This window comes from Alligator mississippiensis, chromosome 3 (assembly GCF_030867095.1).
Source record: "Alligator mississippiensis isolate rAllMis1 chromosome 3, rAllMis1, whole genome shotgun sequence".
NCBI classification, from domain to species: Eukaryota; Metazoa; Chordata; order Crocodylia; family Alligatoridae; genus Alligator; species Alligator mississippiensis.
In genome coordinates, this window is record NC_081826.1 from 117,020,594 (window position 1) to 117,041,014 (window position 20,421).

Genomic DNA, 20,421 nt, shown 5'->3' on the forward strand with positions numbered 1-20,421 from the left:
TAACAAAAACAGAAGCAGTGTCCTCATCAATAACAATGTAATCCATCGTTATGGGGGTACTAGTGTACAGAAATATAACATCCATGGCAGCATAGGATGCCGACACCTGATCTGACTCAATCTAAGCTTGACCACTTCCCTTGGCAGAGAGTGAGAGAGAGCATGTGCGTGTACATGTACATGTGTTGTAGCTGTGTTGATTTAAGGACATAGGCAGACAAGGTTCTTTAGGTAAATCTGATATCTTTTATTAGACCGACTCAAATAGTTGGAAAAAGTCTTCTTAGCAAGCTTTTGGGTATAAATACGAGCCAGGTTGAGGAAGCCTCTGCAGTTGCTGTGTGCACTTCCAGGATAGAATGAATAGTAAAGAAGCCAGAAGCTGGTATGCATGCAAGAAAGGCAGTCAGCGAAAATGTAAATCGAGGAGTCAGTTGGTGAGAGACAGGCTTGGGAGGATGGCGGGGAGGGGAACGAATGTAGGTCAAAAATGACCGGTCCATCGCCACTCTCTGGGTACGGCCTCTCGCCAATTTGTGACCCATCTGACTGTGCAGGCATTGATGCCACAGTCGCCTAATTTTAGAATGAGAATGGGGGTGAGAGGCCTTCCTAAAGTCCAGAAAGACTATGTCAACTGTAACACCTGGGTCTAAGGATTTTGTGACCTGGTCATAGAAGGCAACCAGGTTGGTCTGACAGGACCTGCCCCTAATGAACCCAATGGTTGATGAAATGAAGTTCATAGGCTCATCTGTGAAAAGTATTTTGTAAATTCCCTTTGAGGATTAGAACTGAAAGATTGAAGAGTGGTTTTGTTGTGAGAAATGTGTCCCCACCAATAACTGGGTATTCTTGTCTTTAATAGACTTCCGGTGTGCATTCATTTTGGTGTGCAATTGTTGTTGGTCTCTCTTTCGTCTTTCCCACCAGGGCATTTGGTGCATTGGATGAGATATATTACATTTCTGGAGGTGCTGTTGTAAGATCCAGGAATGATGATGCTTCTGTTGTAGTGTGCAGTAATTTTGGTGGTGGTGGAGATATGTTGGCACGTTTTACATTTCTTGTCATGGTCTGGTCTGGATCTATTCGGTGTGTTTTGGGCCATAGCAAGTTTGCCTCTGCTGATGAAGTTAGCAAGGTTAGGTGCTTGTTTGAAGGCTAGGATGGGTAGTTCTGGGAAGATCTCTTTAAGAATTGGGTCTTCTTCTAGTACAGGTTGCAATTGTTTGAGGATTTTCTGTACAAGTTCAAGGGAGCAGTGATATATCATAACCAGCAACGTGCAATTAATGAGTTTTTTTCTTTCTGTACTGCAGCAGATCTTCATGATGTATCTGGGTGGCTCTAAACACACCAAAGCACCCTAAACACACCAAAAAAGCTGTAATATACAGCTAAGTCCTCAGATACCACTGAATTTGCACTGAGAACACCTGGGATTGCCACTTCACAAATCTCAAAAAGGCTTTCACTCAACAAGAACACTCATCCAGAGAGAGTTTGCACGTTTGAAAGAGCGTGCACGTGCGTGCCTGGGCACATCCTTTCACAACATTTGATGAAGTAAGCTCCAGTTCAGGAAAGCTTGTGCAATATATATCTAACCCAATCTAATCTTGACCATTTCCCTTAGTAAACAGATGTAACTAGTCATATATACAGATGGATGGATGTTAGTCTATAAGGTGCAAATATATGTATGTATGTATAATTAGTCTATAAGGTACAAATCTATCCTGTTTTAGGCTTGACCAAGGGAAATGGTCAAGCTTAGATTGGGTTAGATCAAGGGTCAGCAACCCATGCTGCCATGAACCAGAAATGCTCAAGCTGCCTACGCTTACCTTCATAATAGAAACAAGGGATGTGAAAGGATAAACATTTAAAAGTTAAATATGTATACCGATAATGCATTAGTGGTTAGCGTTTAGTGCAGGGCACAATCTGGCAGGAAAGGGAAGCAGCACGGTGCCTCAGGAACAGGATGGCATCGAGGTGGGCAGGAGGGAGGGAGGAAGGGAGGGAGGAAAAGGAGAGGGGTACAGAGAGGGAGAGAAGTGAATGGGTCCAGTTAGTTTGGGAAAGTCTCTGGCCTGCTGCTGCCACCCATGGCTTCATGTGGGCTGTGTCATCTGGTGGGGCTTGCTGTCACCTCCCCTCCTCCCCCGCCCCCCCAGTCAAAGGCCCCGGGGAGCAGGACTTAGCAGCTTGTGTCCAAGTGAGTCTGTGCACAGCCCCTGTCTCCCCACACTGCTCTGGGCTGGTGGCTGCGGCCCCTCCCCCATGGCATAGCAGGGCGGGGCAGCCTCTGGCCTGTGGCACAGCACCCCCCACAGCCAACACCAGGCATATTTTATCAGTTAATCATTTAACCGATACACCTGGAGGAGGTTAAATGGATGGTTTTTAAAATGATATTTACATTCTTAATAGAAACCCAGACCCTGTGCAATGAAGGTAAATGAAGGCACAAGAGGGCAGTATGGAGGGGATAGGCTGTTTGGAACATATGAGTGCTGTTTGAGGCCCTGTGCTGCCCCTGACTTAGGTCAGACTTCCCAGGTCAGTTCAACCTCTTTGCAAAGCAAAATACACCTTGGAATCTCAATTTAACAGAAACAAAGAGGGTGATCTGTCCCACAGAATGAACTGCTACAACCCTGGAAGAAAGTGATCCAGACAGCTGTGCCACCTGCATTCAGGAAAAAGAGGATGACCACCACTTTGTCTACTTTATTTGCCTAAAATGAGTTGCTAAATATTCAGAAGCTTTTGGTTTACTTAAAAAATACTCACCCAACTGGGATGATTTTAAATGAAAGAAAATAGGAACTGTGTAATTATATACACTTACCTTGACAAATAGAAAGCAATCTATGATTAGAACATAGTAATTAGTTACAAAATACTTCCCATGGATTTAATTACCCATTAGTCTACATGTTTTTTAATTACTTTTATCTCATTTCATCAGTAAAATTTTCTGCCTCGGGCAACTGCCAGTCACTTATTTACAACACTTCTAGATTTTACAGTGAATATATTATAGCAACATGGCAAACAACACTGGAACTTTGATTGAAAGAGGAATTGCATTCTGTCCAACCCTTCTCTTTCCCTCCCCAAAACTGCCTTTGAGAGCGATTTTGGCAGGCTTATCTTCAGCCCAAACTCAGAAAATTTCAGGACGATAATTTAACATTAAAAAAAGTAAAAAATAAATATATTAATATTCAAGAACACTTGTGATTCTCTTCTGTGTTCAGGTAACTAAGAGAAGGGTTCATAATCAAAACTTTAAACTTGATACATACAGCAGCCTCAGAGAGGAATTCATAATCTAAGCAAAAGTTTATGGAGCAAATTTTACTAAGAAATAATTTATGAAGGAGCAAAAATAGTTTTTTGGATATTCTACGTCTCCAATTACTGTATGTACTTGAATAGAAGATGAGGTTTCTCCTGCAAATCAACAAGGAAAAAGCCTTTCTTCTTACATTCATATACCAAACCTTAATAAATACACTGCCTATCTTTAAACTGCTGCTAACAGCAGCATGTGCTTACTAATTGAAACTCATCATGACACTGATTACACGCAGCCAGCACTGACCATGACTATGAAACACATGGCCCCTATTGGGCAAACATACTGCCAAGCACTAGGCCTGTGCAAAGCAGTTTGCATTTACTTTGGATTCAGCCGATTTGGGGGACAGTGATTTGATTCGGTGATTCAAATTACTGTCCTGAATCGATTTGGTCAAATCTGAGTCGGAGATTCGGATGCTGCCGACTCGGTCAAATCTCCAAATCAAACAGACCCCATCCCCTGCCCGCTCTCCCAGTCCGGTCAATGGTTACCCCACCTGGCCTCAGCATCCTGGCACTTAAGAAAGACTTTTTTTTTTTTTTTACTTTTAAGAGACCTTTATTCCCCGGAGGGTGATGACTCGGAGCCAGTAAAGAGCATGTACAAGGACGCCCGAAGCTCTGGGCCTCATGGACAAGGCCTGCCCGTACACTCTAGACAAAAAAAAAAAAAAACAACCAACACAACGCACATAAGGACTATTTACAGTATTTACAGTTCTGCCAGCAGGGACACCCATGGAGGCCTCCGGGGTCGACCCGCATGAGCAAAAGTCCAGGGCCTCGGCCCGCTTGACGCGTCTCTGCGGCTTGAGCAGTCGGTGGCATCACAGTACGAGGATCAGGCGTCCCGCCTCGACTCGGCACAGCACCCCCTCGAGGGCCCAGCGCTCCTCAAAGGCGGGCACTGTCCGCCGGAGGACAGCGTGCTCAAACTCGAGCGAGAGGCGGGCCCGCACCAGCAGGCGGAAGAGCTGCAGGGCGTCAACCATCCCGGTGCCGGTGAGCTGGTTTCGCCGGCTCTTCAGGGTGGCCATCTTGGCCTGGCCCAGCAGGAAGTTGGCCAGGCTGACCGTGGCCCGCTCGGCCACCCGGTATGGAAAGGAGTGGACGTAGGCATCTTCAGAGAAGTCTCGGCCCAGTACCCGAAGCAGTGCGCCCAGGGCGGCAAAGAGAGGCTGCAGTCGGGGGGCAGTCGAGGAACGCGTGGAAGATGTCCTCGTCCAGCACCCCCGGGCAGAAGGGGCAGGCCGCCGAGGCCGCTGGGTCCAGGTGACGCACAAAGGTGCCGGGGGCCAGGATGCCGTGCACGAGCCGCCACTGCAGGTCGCCGGTCTTCTTGGCGATAGGTGCCTTATACAGCGTGCGCCACGCCGGGGTCCCGGGCCGCGCCAGGCGCCGCCGCCACGCAGTGTCAGGGCGGCTGGCCAGCACCTGGGCGTGCCGGGTGCGCACCACCCACATGTAGAGGCCCTTGCGGGGCAGGGTGCCAAAAGGGCAGCCCGTATTGCTGCTGGGGGGCACCAGGAGCCTGAGCAGCATGTTGGGCCACTCGGCCAGCTCGCCGGGTACCGCTGGGATGACGGGCAGCAGTGGGAAGGCGTGTTCCATGGCGTCTGCGGCGGGGAGGGGCCGGCGAGTCTGGAGATGGGCTTCCAGGGCGGTCACTGCCTCCGTCGGGAGGGCGGCCCTAACGGCCCGCAGAAGCCGCCCCGCGGTGCGGACGGAGCACATCGCCAGCCGGGCAGCCAGGGCCTCGGGTGACAGCCAGTCCGACCGAGCGGGGTCCAGGAGGTGCTCCAGGCGGGTGGAGCGTGCCTCGATGAGAGCTGCCGTGAGGCTGGCGGAGGCCAGGCTCGGCACGACACGGTGCAGGGCCGGGTTGTGGACCAAGGGCTCTCGAAGGAGCTGCAGGAACCGCAGGTGCCTGGCCTGGGGACAGAGATGGAAGGCCGCCCGCCAGGCCCGCACCATGCTGCGGTAGAACGGGGGAAGGACCGCCCCGTTCAGGAAGGTGAGGTCCAGTTGAAACAGCTCCCGGTCAAAGCCGAGGCCCCCCACTCGCCGCAGGAATCGGCACGCCAGCTGTCGCCACGGGAGGTGGCCTTCGGTGTACAGGAGCCGCTGGAGGGCCTGCAGCCGATAGGCGGCCACCCTGCTGGCCAGATCGATCAGGCCCTGGCCCCCCTCGCCGGTGGGCAGGTAGAGGGCAGCTCGTGGGAGCCAGTGGCGTCCGTCCCACAGGAAATCGACCAGGAGCCGCTGCAGTCTCTCCAGTAGCTCTGGCGGAGGGTCCAGCACCACGCAGCGGTGCCACAGGGTCGCCGCCGCCAGGTTATTGATGACGAGGACGCGCCCCCGGTAGGAAAGGCTGGGCAGGCGCCAGCGCCACCGCTGCAGGCGGGCCTCCACTCCCTCCTCGAGGCCGTCCCAGTTGCGCGCCATGAAGGTCGTCGGCCCCAGGAACACGCCCAAGACCTTGAGGCCCTCGCGGCGCCAGGCGAGGCCCCCCGGCAAGTCCGGCGGAGGCCTGCCAGTCCATGCGCCAAGCAGCAGAGTGTCACTCTTGCCCCAGTTGATGCGGGCGGAGGAGGCGCGCTCGTAGGCCCGCTGGCAATCTGCCAGAGCCCACACGTCTTCCTGGGTGACGTCGTCTGCATAGGCCGCCAGCCGGAGACGAGGGCCAGCGGACGGGCCCGTGGCCGATGGCAGGGCCACCCCACTCAGGCGGCGGCGCAGCGCGTGTAACAGCGGCTCGATGGCCAGGGCGTAGAGCATGCCCGACAGCGGACAGCCCTGGCGTATGCCCCTGCGCGCGGGGAACGGAGCGCAAAGCACCCCGTTCACCTTGAGCAGGCTGGAAATGTCCCGGTACAAGACCCGGAGGGCCCCGGTGAAGAGGGGCCCAAAGCCAAAGGCCTCCAGCATGCGGAAGAGGTAGGCGTGGCCCACGCGGTCAAAGGCCTTCTCCTGGTCGAGAGAGAGGAGGCCGACGTCGAGGCCAAAGAGCTCGCTAGCCGTGAGCAGGTCCCGCAGCAGGAACAGGTTGTCTTGTATGGTCCTGCCCGGCACGCAGTAGCTCTGCTCGGGCCCGGTGAGAGAGGCCATGACCGCGCGGAGGCGGCTGGCCAGCGCTTTGGCCAGAATCTTGTAGTCCGCGCTCAGCAGGGAGACCGGCCGCCAGTTCTTCATGTAGCCCAGGTCTCCCTTCTTGGGCAGCAGGGTCAGCACCGCTCGGCGGCAAATGATCGGCAAGACCTTGTCGGCGAGGCTCTCCTGGAAAACGCGCAGGAGGCTGGGGCCGAGGAGAGGCCAGAAGGTCTTGTAGAACTCGGCAGGCAGCCCGTCGAGGCCCGGGGCTTTCCCGGAGGCGAGGCCGGCCGTGGCAGCCACCAGCTCTTCCAGGGACAAGTCCCGCTCCAGCTCGCCGGCCTCCAGGGCATTGAGACGCGGTAGGCCCTCGTGGAGTTCCAGCGTGGCCTTGGGGCACGACGGCTCGGCCGCGAACAGGTCGCGATAGAAGGCGACGGCACGTTCGCGGACTTCGCCCGGCTCTGTAATGACCCGGCCCTCAGGAGTCTTGAGATGGTCCAAGACTTTGCTCGCTGCTCCTGGCAGCGGGTGCGGATCCTCGCGCCGCGGGCCGCGCTCTCCGCCAAGTCGCGCAGGCATTTCCTGCGGAGCCGGAGGCTCTCGCTCAGTGCCGCGTCGCTGCCAGCGGCCAGCAGAGCAGCCTCAAGCTCCGCCACGTCCTCCTCCAACTCCCGGATACGGCGGCGCGTCTCGCTTGCGGCCAGCTGGGTGTACTGCTGGCAGAATGCTCGGGTCTGGACCTTGCCCACGTCCCACCACAGCTTCCAGGAGTGGCTCGGTCTCGCAGCCTCCCACCTCCGCCAAAAGTGGGCAAAGCAGTCCCGGAAATAAGAGTCCTGGAGCAGACTAACGTTCAAACACCAATACGGTGCCCGTGCACAGGCTCTCCCCGGCAGGCTCAGTTCGCTGAAGGCCAGGCCATGATCTGATAGACTCGAGGGAGCGATGCGGCTGCTGCGCAGGAGTGGCAGGTGGTGCCTGGTGATATAAAGGCGGTCGAGGCGAGCCATGGTGAGACCGCCGGCACTCATCTTGGCCCAGGTGTACTGGCGCGCATCGGGATGCAGGGCTCGCCAGACGTCCACGAGGTCTGCCCCCTCCAGGGCAGCTTGCAGCTTGCGAGCGGAGGGCAGGTGGGGCTCAGGCCCTGTGCGGTCGAGGCGCGGGGCAGTGGTGCAATTGAAATCGCCCCCGAGGAGGAGCAGGTCATCATCCTCGCTAGCGTCGCGCAGGAGGGCAGCCAAGCTCTCAAAGAAAGCGACCCTCTCCTGGCCATCGGAGGGCGCGTAGATGTTGACGAGCAGCAGACGGTGTTGCGCGAGGGTGACGCGGACGGTCAGCAGGCGGCCGGGGACGACCTCCCGCGGCACCGCCGCGTCAAGCTGCAGCTGCGGCGATAAGAGTGTCGCGACCCCCGCGCGGAGGCTGGTGCCGTGGCTCAGGAACACCTGTCCTCGCCAGGCAGCCCGCCAGGCCGCCTGGTTGAACCTGTCAGAGTGGGTCTCTTGTAGGAAGGCGATGGCCAGCCTCTTCTGCCGCAGGAGCTCCAGGACGGCCTCGCGCTTCACCGCGTCTCGACAGCCGTTGACGTTGAAGGTGCCAATGGTTGTGGCTGCCATGGGGGTGGGTGTGGGAGAGGAGGAGCAAAGCAGAGTGCGGGTGGAAGAGCGAGCACCCAAGAGCAGAGCAAGGCAATACAGACAGGTCAGGGAAGGCCTACCGTGCCCTACTCTAGTCGAGGGACCCGCCCAGGCCCCACTCCACTCTCACCCTCTGGGCAAGCTTGTCCAGACGGTAGGCCATCTGACGTGTGCCCCGATCTTGCTTCATGAGCTTGACTGCCGCCCTGGCAGCCTTGACAAACACTTTGGGGTCCGCACACCACTGGGTGATGTGCCCCGCTACATTTTTCTGCCCCTTGGTTAGCTTCAGCAAGGACAGGAGTCCCCCATAGTCAGGAGAGACCCAGGGGGGCTCCGCCAGCTTGGGGTGGATGTTGCCCACGGAAGAGCGGCGAGGCCGCACCCCCGGCGGGAGCTCGCCCGCAACTGCAGCGTCGACCCCCTCGATGTCCAGGCACATCAGCCGCCTCTCGTCGTCCGAGTCGAGGACCGGCTCCGCGAGGACATTCCCTGTCTTCTTGGGGGGGGAGGGGCCATCCCGCTCACGACGTCTCTTGCGAGACTCCGAGAGCTGGATCTCCATCTCGCTAACGTCCCCATCTGCTCCGGTAGGCTGGGGCGTGACCAAAGGGGCAGCGGGCTCTCCCGCCACCCCCGGGGCCAGGCCACCGGAAGAGAGACATTCGCCACTATCCCTGCTGCCGCCCGACTCCGGAGGCTGGGGGACAGGCGAGGGGAGGGGGACCCCTGAAGGCCCCTCCCCCCCACCCGCTAAGTCTGCCTCGTCGGTGGCTACATCCAACGGGGCGGGTGGTGTGGCGGCCGGAACGGGGTCCGGCTCTGTAGTGGGGGGGTCCTCGGCACTGGCCGAGGAGGGGTCTGTCAGGGATGGGGTGTCCTGAGAGGCCCCCCTCATCTCCCTCTCTTTTTCGGGTGGTAGGGAGGATGCCCGAGCCCCATCATGCGATGAGGCTCCAGCACCGCAGTCCCCGGCCACCCCAGCCACTTCGGCCGGGGCAGGCAGGGGGCAAGGGGAGGCGTCCGCCTCTCCACCCGGTGGGGCTGCCGCACCGAGGGCAGGGGGCGCCACAGACGGGGGAGGGGGCGGCGGGGCCATGGTAGCAGCACCAGCCCCTCGGCTGGACGATGGCTTCCCGCTGGAGACCCCGGTCCCCTGAGATGGAACGGAGGGGGAAGGAGGTCGGGAGGAAGAGCTCCCAGCCTCCCTGGGCCTGTCGCGTGCCCCAGAGGTCGACGCGCCGTCTCTCGGCGCTGCCGCAGGCGGCGATGGTCCGGCCGCCTTGCCCCGAGGGCACTGCGCGGCCAGGTGGGAGGAGCCCCCGCACTTGAAGCACGTGGTCTCTCCCACAGACAGATAGATAATAAACCGCCGCCCCTCGAGCGTGAGGCTCAGGGAGCGAGGCAGCGACTGGGGGCCCTCCTTGAGGAGCATGAAGACCTGCCTCCGAAAGGACAGGACGTGCTTGCCCTGAGGGTTCTTGTTTCCCATCGGCAGGCGGCGAAAGGGACTCGCAGGAACCCCATAGGCCTCGAGTCCCCTGGCCAGATCCCGATCGGAAACGTGCGGTGGGACGTTGGAAATCACCACCCTCACTGCCTGAGTCTCTAGGGGCGTGACAGGGTAGTGGATGCCCGCAATGTCCAGGCCCTCCGCACACACCCTGTCAACCAAGGCGGGCTTGCTCAAATAGATCATCGGGACCGTGTTCACGCGCCCCGCATAGCGGATGGTACGCCATCCCAGGAGGGCGGCCAGAGCCTCCACGCAAGTCTCGAGCCCCACATGGAGAGGGGCATGAACCCTCAGGCCATGAGACAGTGGGAGGTCCCGAGAGACATCCTCATGCCAGCTGCCAGGCGTAGGAGCCGCCATTCCTCGCCAGGACAGGGTTAAACTGCGAAGCGCAGCCAAAAAAAAAAAAGCCTCAGGCTGACACGGGGGAGTGGGACTGGGAGGGGGCTGAAAACGCCCCAAAATCGCCTGAGGGGGGGCAGAGCAACCCCACAGGGGCTCAGGGCAAGCCCCAAGGCAGGGGCAGATGGCAGGGACCAAGGGAAGGGGACCTGGGGGAGGGAGGCAGCAGAAATCAAAGGGACAACTCAGGCGGGGGTGGGGGAGGGGCAGAGGCAAACGAGGCTGCCAGAGCCCAGGGGAAAAAGGCTCAGAAAGTGGGGGGAAGGGGCAGGGAGGGGGTCCCCAGGGACAGGGTGGGGAGAGGCAAGGGGTTTTTCGGGGGGGGGACAGGAAAAGGGGGGCAGGGAGTGCGAGGCAACGAGCTGAAAGCACCTGAGCTGGAGGAGCTTAGAAGGGCTTCAGCTGTCGGCGGCCATCAAGAAAGAAAGAAAGAAAGAAAGAAAGAAAGAACGCTTCACGAAAGAAAGAAAGAAGCGGGGCCTCAAAAAATTGGGTCGAAACTCATAACTGTTCCTCTCCACGGAAATCAAGAAAGAAAGAAAGAAAGAAAGAAAGAAAGAAAGAACGCTTCACGAATTTGCGTGTCATCCTTGCGCAGGGGCCATGCTAATCTTCTCTGTATCGTTCCAATTTTAGTATATGTGCAAAGAAAGAAAGAAAGAAAGAAAGAAAGAAAGACTTTTTGACTTTTAAGAGACCTTTATTCCCCGGAGGGTGATGACTCGGAGCCAGTCAAAAGCATGTACAAGGATGCCCCAAGCTCTGGGCCTCATGGACAAGGCCTGGGCTCGTGGCCTGCAAGGCCTGCCCGTACACTCTAGTCAAAAAAAAAACAACCAACACAAAGAAACATAAGGACTATTTACAGTATTTACAGTTCTGCCAGCAGGGACACCCATGGAGGCCTCCGGGGTCGACCCGCACGAGCAAAAGTCCAGGGCCTCGGCCCGCTTGACGCGTCTCTGCGGCTTGAGCAGCCGGTGGCATCACAGAACGAGGATCAGGCGTCCCGCCTCGACCCGGCACAGCACCCCCTCGAGGGCCCAGCGCTCCTCAAAGGCGGGCACCGTCCGCCGGAGGACAGCGTGCTCAAACTCGAGCGAGAGGCGGGCCCGCACCAGCAGGCGGAAGAGCTGCAGGGCGTCAACCATCCCGGTGCCGCTGAGCTGGTTTCGCCGGCTCTTCAGGGTGGCCATCTTGGCCTGGCCCAGCAGGAAGTTGGCCAGGCTGACCGTGGCCCGCTCGGCCGCCCGGTATGGAAAGGAGTGGACGTAAGCGTCTTCGGAGAGGTCTCGGCCCAGTACCCGAAGCAGTGCGCCCAGGGCGGCAAAGAGAGGCTGCAGCCGGGGGCAGTCGAGGAAGGCGTGGAAAATGTCCTCGTCCAGCACCCCCGGGCAGAAGGGGCAGGCCGCCGAGGCCGCTGGGTCCAAGTGACGCACAAAGGTGCTGGTGGCCAGGATGCCGTGCACGAGCCGCCACTGCAGGTCGCCGGTCTTCTTGGCGATGGGCGCCTTATACAGCGTGCGCCACGCCGGGGTCCCGGGCCGCGCCAGGCGCCGCCGCCACGCGGTGTCAGGGCGGCCGGCCAGCACCTGGGCGTGCCGGGTGCGCACCACCCACATGTAGAGGCCCTTGCGGGGCAGGGTGCCAAAAGGGCAGCCCGTATTGCTGCTGGGGGGCACCGGGAGCCTGAGCAGCGTGTTGGGCCGCTCGGCCAGCTCGCCGGGTACCGCTGGGATGACGGGTAGCGGTGGGAAGGCGTCTTCTGCGGCGTCTGCGGCGGGGAGGGGCCGGCGAGTCTGGAGATGGGCTTCCAGGGCGGTCGCTGCCTCCGTCGGGAGGGCGGCCCTAACGGCCCGCAGAAGCCGCCCCGCGGTGCGGACGGAGCGCATGGCCAGCCGGGCAGCCAGGGCCTCGGGTGACAGCCAGTCCGACCGAGCGGGGTCCAGGAGGTGCTCCAGGCGGGTGGAGCGCGCCTCGACGAGAGCTGCCGTGAGGCTGGCGGAGGCCAGGCTCGGCACGACACGGTGCAGGGCCGGGTTGTGGACCAAGGGCTCTCGAAGGAGCTGCGGGAACCGCAGGTGCCTGGCCTGGGGACAGAGATGGAAGGCCGCCCGCCAGGCCCGCACCACGCTGCGGTAGAACGGGGGAAGGACCGCCCCGTTCAGGAAGGTGAGGTCCAGTTGAAACAGCTCCCGGTCAAAGCCGAGGCCCCCCACTCGCCGCAGGAATCGGCACGCCAGCTGTCGCCACGGGAGGTGGCCTTCGGTGTACAGGAGCCGCTGGAGGGCCTGCAGCCGATAGGCGGCCACCCTGCTGGCCAGATCGATCAGGCCCTGGCCCCCCTCGCCGGTGGGCAGGTAGAGGGCAGCTGTTGGGAGCCAGTGGCGTCCGTCCCACAGGAAATCGACCAGGAGCCGCTGCAGTCGCTCCAGTAGCTCCGGCGGAGGGTCCAGCACCGCGCAGCGGTGCCACAGGGTGGCCGCCGCCAGGTTATTGATGACGAGGACGCGCCCCCGGTAGGAAAGGCTGGGCAGGCGCCAGCGCCACCGCTGCAGGCGGGCCTCCACTCCCTCCTCGAGGCCGTCCCAGTTGCGCGCCATGAAGGTCGTCGGCCCCAGGAACACGCCCAAGACCTTGAGGCCCTCGCGGCGCCAGGCGAGGCCCCCCGGCAAGTCCGGCGGAGGCCTGCCAGTCCATGCGCCAAGCAGCAGAGTGTCACTCTTGCCCCAGTTGATGCGGGCGGAGGAGGCGCGCTCGTAGGCCCGCTGGCAATCTGCCAGAGCCCGCACGTCTTCCCGGGTGGCGAGGAAGACGGTGACGTCGTCCGCGTAGGCCGACAGCCGGAGACGAGGGCCAGCGGACGGGCCCGTGGCCGATGGCAGGGCCACCCCACTCAGGCGGCGGCGCAGCGCGTGTAACAGCGGCTCGATGGCCAGGGCGTAGAGCATGCCCGACAGCGGACAGCCCTGGCGAATGCCCCTGCGCGCGGGGAACGGAGCGCAAAGCACCCCGTTCACCTTGAGCAGGCTGGAAATGTCCCGGTACAAGACCCGGAGGGCCCCGGTGAAGAGGGGCCCAAAGCCAAAGGCCTCCAGCGTGCGGAAGAGGTAGGCGTGGCCCACGCGGTCAAAGGCCTTCTCCTGGTCGAGAGAGAGGAGGCCGACGTCGAGGCCAAAGAGCTCGCTGGCCGTGAGCAGGTCCCGCAGCAGGAACAGGTTGTCTTGTATGGTCCTGCCCGGCACGCAGTAGCTCTGCTCGGGCCCGGTGAGAGAGGCCATGACCGCGCGGAGGCGGGTGGCCAGCGCTTTGGCCAGAATCTTGTAGTCCGCGCACAGCAGGGAGACCGGCCGCCAGTTCTTCATGTAGCCCAGGTCTCCCTTCTTGGGCAGCAGGGTCAGCACCGCTCGGCGGCAGCTGATCGGCAAGACCTTGTCGGCGAGGCTCTCCTGGAAAACGCGCAGGAGGCTGGGGCCGAGGAGAGGCCAGAAGGTCTTGTAGAACTCGGCAGGCAGCCCGTCGAGGCCCGGGGCTTTGCCGGAGGCGAGGCCGGCCGTGGCGGCCGCCAGCTCTTCCAGGGACAAGTCCCGCTCCAGCTCGCCGGCCTCCAGGGCATCGAGACGCGGTAGGCCCTCGTGGAGTTCCCGCGTGGCCTCGGGGCACGACGGCTCGGCCGCGAACAGGTCGCGATAGAAGGCGACGGCACGTTCGCGGACTTCGCCCGGCTCTGTAATGACCCGGCCCTCAGGAGTCTTGAGATGGTCCAAGACTTTGCTCGCTGCCCGCCGCCGCTCCAGGTCGAAAAAGAAGCGGGTCGGGGCGTCGGTTTCCACCAGCTCCTGGCAGCGGGCGCGGATCCTCGCGCCGCGGGCCGCGCTCTCCGCCAAGTCGCGCAGGCATTTCCTGCGGAGCCGGAGGCTCTCGCTCAGTGCCGCGTCGCTGCCGGCGGCCAGCAGAGCAGCCTCGAGCTCCGCCACGTCCTCCTCCAACTCCCGGATACGGCGGCGCGTCTCGTTCGCGGCCAGCTGGGTGTACTGCTGGCAGAAGGCTCGGGTCTGGACCTTGCCCACGTCCCACCACAGCTTCCAGGAGGAGTGGCTCGGTCTCGCAGCCTCCCACCTCCGCCAAAAGTGGGCAAAGCAGTCCCGGAAATAAGAGTCCTGGAGCAGACTAATGTTCAAACACCAATACGGTGCCCGTGCACAGGCTCTCCCCGGCAGGCTCAGTTCGCTGAAGGCCAGGCCATGATCTGATAGACCCGAGGGAGCGATGCGGCTGCTGCGCAGGAGTGGCAGGTGGTGCCTGGTGATATAAAGGCGGTCGAGGCGAGCCATGGTGAGACCGCCGGCACTCGTCTTGGCCCAGGTGTACTGGCGCGCATCGGGATGCAGGGCTCGCCAGACGTCCACGAGGTCTGCCCCCTCGAGGGCAGCTTGCAGCTTGCGAGCGGAGGGCAGGTGGGGCTCAGGCCCTGTGCGGTCGAGGCGCGGGGCAGTGGTGCAATTGAAATCGCCCCCGAGGAGGAGCAGGTCATCATCCTCGCTAGCGTCGCGCAGGAGGGCAGCCAAGCTCTCAAAGAAAGCGACCCTCTCCTGGCCATCGGAGGGCGCGTAGATGTTGACGAGCAGCAGACGGTGTTGCGCGAGGGTGACGCGGACGGTCAGCAGGCGGCCGGGGACGACCTCCCGCGGCACCGCCGCGTCAAGCTGCAGCTGCGGCGATAAGAGTGTCGCGACCCCCGCGCGGAGGCTGGTGCCGTGGCTCAGGAACACCTGTCCTCGCCAGGCAGCCCGCCAGGCCGCCTGGTTGAACCTGTCAGAGTGGGTCTCTTGTAGGAAGGCGATGGCCAGCCTCTTCTGCCGCAGGAGCTCCAGGACGGCCTCGCGCTTCACCGCGTCTCGACAGCCGTTGACGTTGAAGGTGCCAATGGTTGTGGCTGCCATGGGGGTGGGTGTGGGAGAGGAGGAGCAAAGCAGAGTGCGGGTGGAAGAGCGAGCACCCAAGAGCAGAGCAAGGCAATACAGACAGGTCAGGGAAGGCCTACCGTGCCCTACTCTAGTCGAGGGACCCGCCCAGGCCCCACTCCACTCTCACCCTCTGGGCAAGCTTGTCCAGACGGTAGGCCATCTGACGTGTGCCCCGATCTTGCTTCATGAGCTTGACTGCCGCCCTGGCAGCCTTGACAAACACTTTGGGGTCCGCACACCACTGGGTGATGTGCCCCGCTACATTTTTCTGCCCCTTGGTTAGCTTCAGCAAGGACAGGAGTCCCCCATAGTCAGGAGAGACCCAGGGGGGCTCCGCCAGCTTGGGGTGGATGTTGCCCACGGAAGAGCGGCGAGGCCGCACCCCCGGCGGGAGCTCGCCCGCAACTGCAGCGTCGACCCCCTCGATGTCCAGGCACATCAGCCGCCTCTCGTCGTCCGAGTCGAGGACCGGCTCCGCGAGGACATTCCCTGTCTTCTTGGGGGGGGAGGGGCCATCCCGCTCACGACGTCTCTTGCGAGACTCCGAGAGCTGGATCTCCATCTCGCTAACGTCCCCATCTGCTCCGGTAGGCTGGGGCGTGACCAAAGGGGCAGCGGGCTCTCCCGCCACCCCCGGGGCCAGGCCACCGGAAGAGAGACATTCGCCACTATCCCTGCTGCCGCCCGACTCCGGAGGCTGGGGGACAGGCGAGGGGAGGGGGACCCCTGAAGGCCCCTCCCCCCCACCCGCTAAGTCTGCCTCGTCGGTGGCTACATCCAACGGGGCGGGTGGTGTGGCGGCCGGAACGGGGTCCGGCTCTGTAGTGGGGGGGTCCTCGGCACTGGCCGAGGAGGGGTCTGTCAGGGATGGGGTGTCCTGAGAGGCCCCCCTCATCTCCCTCTCTTTTTCGGGTGGTAGGGAGGATGCCCGAGCCCCATCATGCGATGAGGCTCCAGCACCGCAGTCCCCGGCCACCCCAGCCACTTCGGCCGGGGCAGGCAGGGGGCAAGGGGAGGCGTCCGCCTCTCCACCCGGTGGGGCTGCCGCACCGAGGGCAGGGGGCACCACAGACGGGGGAGGGGGCGGCGGGGCCATGGTAGCAGCACCAGCCCCTCGGCTGGACGATGGCTTCCCGCTGGAGACCCCGGTCCCCTGAGATGGAACGGAGGGGGAAGGAGGTCGGGAGGAAGAGCTCCCAGCCTCCCTGGGCCTGTCGCGTGCCCCAGAGGTCGACGCGCCGTCTCTCGGCGCTGCCGCAGGCGGCGATGGTCCGGCCGCCTTGCCCCGAGGGCACTGCGCGGCCAGGTGGGAGGAGCCCCCGCACTTGAAGCACGTGGTCTCTCCCACAGACAGATAGATAATAAACCGCCGCCCCTCGAGCGTGAGGCTCAGGGAGCGAGGCAGCGACTGGGGGCCCTCCTTGAGGAGCATGAAGACCTGCCTCCGAAAGGACAGGACGTGCTTGCCCTGAGGGTTCTTGTTTCCCATCGGCAGGCGGCGAAAGGGACTCGCAGGAACCCCATAGGCCTCGAGTCCCCTGGCCAGATCCCGATCGGAAACGTGCGGTGGGACGTTGGAAATCACCACCCTCACTGCCTGAGTCTCTAGGGGCGTGACAGGGTAGTGGATGCCCGCAATGTCCAGGCCCTCCGCACACACCCTGTCAACCAAGGCGGGCTTGCTCAAATAGATCATCGGGACCGTGTTCACGCGCCCCGCATAGCGGATGGTACGCCATCCCAGGAGGGCGGCCAGAGCCTCCACGCAAGTCTCGAGCCCCACATGGAGAGGGGCATGAACCCTCAGGCCATGAGACAGTGGGAGGTCCCGAGAGACATCCTCATGCCAGCTGCCAGGCGTAGGAGCCGCCATTCCTCGCCAGGACAGGGTTAAACTGCGAAGCGCAGCCAAAAAAAAAAAAGCCTCAGGCTGACACGGGGGAGTGGGACTGGGAGGGGGCTGAAAACGCCCCAAAATCGCCTGAGGGGGGGCAGAGCAACCCCACAGGGGCTCAGGGCAAGCCCCAAGGCAGGGGCAGATGGCAGGGACCAAGGGAAGGGGACCTGGGGGAGGGAGGCAGCAGAAATCAAAGGGACAACTCAGGCGGGGGTGGGGGAGGGGCAGAGGCAAACGAGGCTGCCAGAGCCCAGGGGAAAAAGGCTCAGAAAGTGGGGGGAAGGGGCAGGGAGGGGGTCCCCAGGGACAGGGTGGGGAGAGGCAAGGGGTTTTTCGGGGGGGGGACAGGAAAAGGGGGGCAGGGAGTGCGAGGCAACGAGCTGAAAGCACCTGAGCTGGAGGAGCTTAGAAGGGCTTCAGCTGTCGGCGGCCATCAAGAAAGAAAGAAAGAAAGAAAGAAAGAAAGAAAGAACGCTTCACGAAAGAAAGAAAGAAGCGGGGCCTCAAAAAATTGGGTCGAAACTCATAACTGTTCCTCTCCACGGAAATCAAGAAAGAAAGAAAGAAAGAAAGAAAGAAAGAAAGAACGCTTCACGAATTTGCGTGTCATCCTTGCGCAGGGGCCATGCTAATCTTCTCTGTATCGTTCCAATTTTAGTATATGTGCAAAGAAAGAAAGAAAGAAAGAAAGAAAGAAAGAAAGAAAGAAAGAAAGAAAGAAAGAAAGAAAGAAAGAAAGAAAGAAAGAAAGAAAGAAAGAAAGAAAGAAAGAAAGAGCTCACTCACTCCAAATCACCAGAGCTGGGACTTGAACTTGTATCTCCCATATGGTAGGCAGGAACACTGCCACACAGCCAGAAAGAAAGAGTTAGCTCACTCACCCCAAGTCACCATAGCAGGGACTTGAACTCAGATCTCCTATGTCATAGGCAAGAACACTGCCACACAGAAAGAAAGAAAGCTTCACGAATTTGCGTGTAAAGAAAGAAAGAAAGACTTTTGACTTTTAAGAGACCTTTATTCCCGGGAGGGTGATGACTCGGAGCCAGTAAAGAGCATGTACAAGGACGCCCGAAGCTCTGGGCCTCATGGACAAGGCCTGGGCTCATGGCCTGGAAGGCCTGCCCGTACACTTTAGACAAAAAAAACAACCAACACAACGAACATTAGGACTATTTACAGTATTTACAGTTCTGCCAGCAGGGACACCCATGGAGGCCTCCGGGGTCGACCCGCATGAGCGAAGGTCCAGGGCCTCGGAAGAAAGAAAGAGTTTCGTTAGAATTTAACTAAGAGTGCGATACTATTTCCAGCCAGTTTCCCATCTCGATAGTCACGTAACAAACCAAGGCAATGACGGTCTTTAGTGGACTGAACAGTTCTCAAGTTCAAATGTTGACACTTAGTAGAGGGTCTCGGCATTGCTGCTCCGAAAGAAAGAAAGAGAAGCTCCACACTCACCAGCTCCTGCGAGGCGGGGGACCAATCCCCACTGTCCCGTGCTGCATGGGGAGACTCTGCCATGAGCCCCCAGAGGTCCCACTGGCTGCCACAGCAGCCAGAGGGTGCAGGGCTGTTTTTGTTTTATTTATTTATTTATTTATTTATTTAAAGTGCCAGGAGCTCTAAACAGGCGGGGCCATTGACAGGGCTGGGTCAGGGGTCCTCAAGGGAGCTGGGGGAACAGGCAGGTGATGAGCCCTGGCGGGGTCCCCCCATGGTCCCCTCCCCCCTCCTCCAGGCACCCCCACCCCTCCAGCCCCTTACTTACCAGCACAGAGTCCAGGTCAAGCTCCCTGCAGCAGTGAGCGGTGACTGCCCGAATTGCCAAATCTCCAATAAATCTTTTTCCAAATTGATTCAGAGGCTTCAGATTGATTCAGACCTTTTCATTGGTCTCCTGATTCAATTGAGATTTGGAGATTTGGCTGCTGAATCAGGCCAAATCTCTTCCGAACTGAATCAGTAACTGAAGCTTCACACAGCCCTACCAGGCAAGGACAGGACAGGACAGTGCAACTCTTTTTTTTTTTTAATTTTTTTTTAATTTACTATGTTCCAAGCCAAATCAATTCCAAATCCATGAGTCAGTCCAGAACCATAAGTGGCCTTACTACCAGCAAACATTCTCCACCCCCAGCTTGGCTTTATGACCACTTTACGGAAATGGGACACTCCTCCGTGAAGGCCCCCGCCCATGGAACCTGCACTCATCACAGGGGCATGCAGGCAGCGGATTGTGGCTCTGCCCCAGCTCTGGCCCTCTGCTGTTATCACCGCAAGATCTCAGGTCTCTCCGACCCCACCCGCCCATCATGCTGCCAGCCACAGCCCCATCCCAGCTGCCCGGCTCTGTGTCCTGCCTACACAGGACCCATCTCCAGTGGTGGGTTCAGAGCAGATGGGCTGCAGCACCTGGGCAACTGAGCTGGGTCTAGCAGTGGCAGTCGGAAGGAGCTGCCACTGCAGGGGCTGCTGGGAAAGAGAGTCCACCACAGGCGCAGTCTGGCCTGCGGGTCAGACTTTGCCCACTCCTGACTTAGATTAATTAGGTAAACCAAAACTATACCAAAACTAAATCAAGGCTGCATACACACCTTCAAATAATCTGGGAGAATCTTGAGGAAACATAGGAGAAAGGGGTGACCTGTGCACACATCTCAGCTTGCTCTGCAAGCTCCCTTAGTCTGCCTGAGGACAGATGTCAGCAGTGTATGGGGCAACACTGATTGCCTGACCCAGATTGCCCATGGTCAGCCTATGTTTCCCTGAGGCACAATGTGGGGATTGCAGACAGGGTGTGTCCTGCTTCTTGTTCCAGTAAGCAACACACCATCTCACTGGGAGAAAAGTGGGGAGGAACCTTGGAGGACTATGTTCTCTTCTAAAAGAAACCACAGCACATACAGACATTTGTGCTCCCAGAGGAAATTGTCCTGGGATTGATTTAACCCTGGTTGTTCCCAGGTTATTTTTCTTTTGGATTAGCCATGTTTTACTCTAGGAGAAAAAGCCTAAACATCTGTACACTTGTGGTTTCTTGAAAGTAACGACTCTCCCAAGAGAAACTGAATGTCTGTTATGAGGTTTAAATGTCAGTGTTTGAAGTTTCACATTTTTTTCTGCCATATTCTCTTGACTGAGGTTGCATGATTTCTGGTTAGACTGGAAACCCTTCTTACTTGTCTGTGATATACTCAGAGCAGTGCTGGTGCTCTAACAGTAAAATGAACAATTGGGTATGCATGTTATAGAAGAGCAAGTGACACTTTACAACTTTAGAAGTAAAGCTCTATCTATATATTCTTGCCAATCATGCATTCTTATACAAGTGTAAACTATTATTGAAATGGAAGAAGTGGCACATAGTCAAGGTGATCTAAACATGCCTTGCCAGGGGGATTTGCATGTGTAATTTTAGCAAAGAACAAAAACAAAGCCGTGATCCTTAGGGAGGCCAGTAACACAAACGAGTGACTATATCTTTCCCAGAGAAAGTGTCCAATTTGGAAGCCCTCCAAATGCAAA

General features: G+C 59.2%; 1 protein-coding gene and 2 non-coding genes across 6 annotated transcripts in view; all 3 read right to left on the minus strand.

Annotated features, from left to right (window-relative positions):
* The window catches only part of CDKAL1 (CDK5 regulatory subunit associated protein 1 like 1), a 706,822-nt gene that overhangs the window by 303,674 nt on the left and 382,727 nt on the right, over positions 1-20,421 (minus strand). The window lies entirely within an intron of this gene.
* LOC132249744 (U6 spliceosomal RNA) lies at positions 10,583-10,685 on the minus strand. Its single transcript, XR_009461296.1, has one exon. It is a non-coding gene; the product is annotated as a U6 spliceosomal RNA (small nuclear RNA).
* On the minus strand, positions 17,469-17,571 carry LOC132249745 (U6 spliceosomal RNA). Its single transcript, XR_009461297.1, has one exon. It is a non-coding gene; the product is annotated as a U6 spliceosomal RNA (small nuclear RNA).